Raw genomic sequence first — 3,001 nt, 5'->3', positions numbered from 1 at the left:
TTGACTATGAGAACTGTATCTTTCTTCAAAATGATCCAAAATCCACACAATTTCAATTAGGATTACAATTCATCATTAGAGGTAGTATGCATTTTAAAACCTAGAGTTGATGCAATCTGACTCTACCATGACAAATCTGTCATATGCATTATCTGTTACTTTTATTTCATTTTTTCCCCTTCTTTTTTTTCTTAAAACGGCATTGTTGGTTAAGTGCTTGTCAGTAAGAATTTCACTGTAAGGTCTACACCTGTTGTATTCGGAGCGTGTGACAAATACAATTTGATTAGTTTTTATTTGATATGCATACAGCATAGTATATTCAGTTGCCATATAATTTTCAAATTCGTTGCTGCATTATAGTTGGTGCACCCCATTGATAAACATTGCCCTTCCCAGACAGAGAGAGAAACCTTTGTCGTGCTGACAAGAGAGAAACCTTGTCAGCTATATGATCTGTTACACTAAGACAGCATGCCTCAGTAAATCTGAATAGGAGTGTGTGAGCAGGCTAGGCACACCTATGAGAGTGGGAGAGATGGTGAACTCCCTCACGGTGTCTCAAACAATGACAAGACCTACAGTATACACTCTGCTGGTAGGCAGTAACCAAGACACCGTCGTACATAAGGCTTAGTGAGAAGAGATCAGCTCCTAAGCAGGACTTTAACGTCAGAATGTCAGGAATGTGTCAGTTAGAACTGGATGCCTATTCTTCTATTGAATGCAGACATTGGTGAGGAATTGAAAACTGTAATATCACTTGCTTGCCTGCATAACACACATTCCAATCTCAGTGGTAATGACAAATGTATGTGGAACTGCAGAAACACCCAGAAAGGTTTCTTGGCCTTTGCACCAGCTGCATGTGATATCGCTAGCTAGGGCACTGAGGGCAAAGTCCATGTATAGCCTGTATGTCTTCAATGACTTACTGGTTTCAAAGCTAATGACGTGATCTGTTCCATTAAAAATGTTTAGTGTTTGGTTGATGGCTGCAACCCAGGAAGCAGAAACCATTTCTCTGTGGGGGATAATAACATTCAAACGGACCTATGGAATCTCCTTGACGTGGTTGAATAGGAAGAAACGTTTGTTAGAACAGAGAGTGTGTTGTCCCTGAATAAAAAGCATAGTGGCTGACTGTAAGGTCATGTCGCAGCATGTTTGTCTGGAGGCAGGTCCCCCAATGCAAATCATCTATAGTTGGGTAAAACCCTGTCAGATGTAACAAAAAGCATCCAGGTAGGCAATAATGTCGCTAATCTAGATATTTGCATATTTCTTCATGACTTTGCATAGCAAATAATATACATTAGCCATGCTGGTGCCCTCCCCCCACCCCCGTCTGTCTAGTCCTTACTCTTCCTTCCTTTCCCTGTCACGTTTTTCTCGCTCCCTCCCCCTTCCAGGCCCGTTCCATGGTGGCACTCCTCAGTCTCAGTCTGCTCAGCGAGGGAGAGAGAGGTTGGAAATGAGGGAGGGAGGCTGGATTAGTTCTGAGTCACGGAGAGAAAACCCAGACACTTGTGCCAAGAGAGGCCACAACTCAGACCAGACTCTCTTTGCTTTAATCGTACAGGTGGCTTGCAATGTCTTTCCTTGCTCCCTCACTGTCTCAAGGCAGTAGTACATAGACTTTTATAGACCAGACAGCATGACTCGATCTAGTCCAAATAAACAGCATTTTCTAAGAGTCTGACACGGACAAAGTCTTGAGACACTTCAAATATTCCCAAGCCATGAACGATTTTGAACATGGAAAAGTACTGAAACACATTCTTAATTGATTGCATTTGACCTTTATACGCTATGCAAGAACAGCCCAGTGTGGACTCATTGAACAAGAACAGCCCAGTGTGGACTCATTGAACAAGAACAGTCCAGTGTGGACTCACTGAACAAGAACAGTCCAGTGTGGACTAATTGAACAAGAACAGTCCAGTGTGGACTCATTGAACAAGAACAGCCCAGTGTGGACTCATTGAACAAGAACAGTCCAGTGTGGACTCATTGAACAAGAACAGTCCAGTGTGGACTAATTGAACAAGAACAGTCCAGTGTGGACTCATTGAACAAGAACAATCCAGTGTGGACTCATTGAACAAGAACAGTCCAGTGTGGCCTCATTGAACAAGAACAGTCCAGTGTGGACTCATTGAACAAGAACAGCCCAGTGTGGACTCATTGAACAAGAACAGTCCAGTGTGGTCTCATTGAACAAGAACAGTCCAGTGTGGACTCATTGAACAAGAACAGTCCAGTGTGGACTCATTGAACAAGAACAGTCCAGTGTGGACTCATTGAACAAGAACAGTCCAGTGTGGACTCATTGAACAAGAACAGCCCAGTGTGGACTCATTGAACAAGAACAGTCCAGTGTGGTCTCATTGAACAAGAACAGTCCAGTGTGGACTCATTGAACAAGAACAGTCCAGTGTGGACTCATTGAACAAGAACAGTCCAGTGTGGACTCATTGAACAAGAACAGTCCAGTGTGGACTCATTGAACAAGAACAGCCCAGTGTGGACTCATTGAACAAGAACAGTCCAGTGTGGTCTCATTGAACAAGAACAGTCCAGTGTGGACTCATTGAACAAGAACAGTCCAGTGTGGACTCATTGAACAAGAACAGTCCAGTGTGGACTCATTGAACAAGAACAGTCCAGTGTGGACTCATTGAACAAGAACAGCCCAGTGTGGACTCATTGAACAAGAACAGTCCAGTGTGGACTCATTGAACAAGAACAGTCCAGTGTGGACTCATTGAACAAGAACAGCTCAGTGTGGACTCATTGAACAAGAACAGCCCAGTGTGGACTCATTGAACAAGAACAGCCCAGTGTGGACTCATTGAACAAGAACAGTCCAGTGTGGACTCATTGAACAAGAACAGCCCAGTGTGGACTCATTGAACAAGAACAGCCCAGTGTGGACTCATTGAACAAGAACAGCCCAGTGTGGACTCATTGAACAAGAACAGCCCAGTGTGGACTCATT

Source organism: Oncorhynchus nerka, linkage group LG25 (assembly GCF_034236695.1).
Source record: "Oncorhynchus nerka isolate Pitt River linkage group LG25, Oner_Uvic_2.0, whole genome shotgun sequence".
Classification (NCBI taxonomy): Eukaryota; Metazoa; Chordata; class Actinopteri; order Salmoniformes; family Salmonidae; genus Oncorhynchus; species Oncorhynchus nerka.
Note: the sequence above shows the minus strand (reverse complement) of the source record.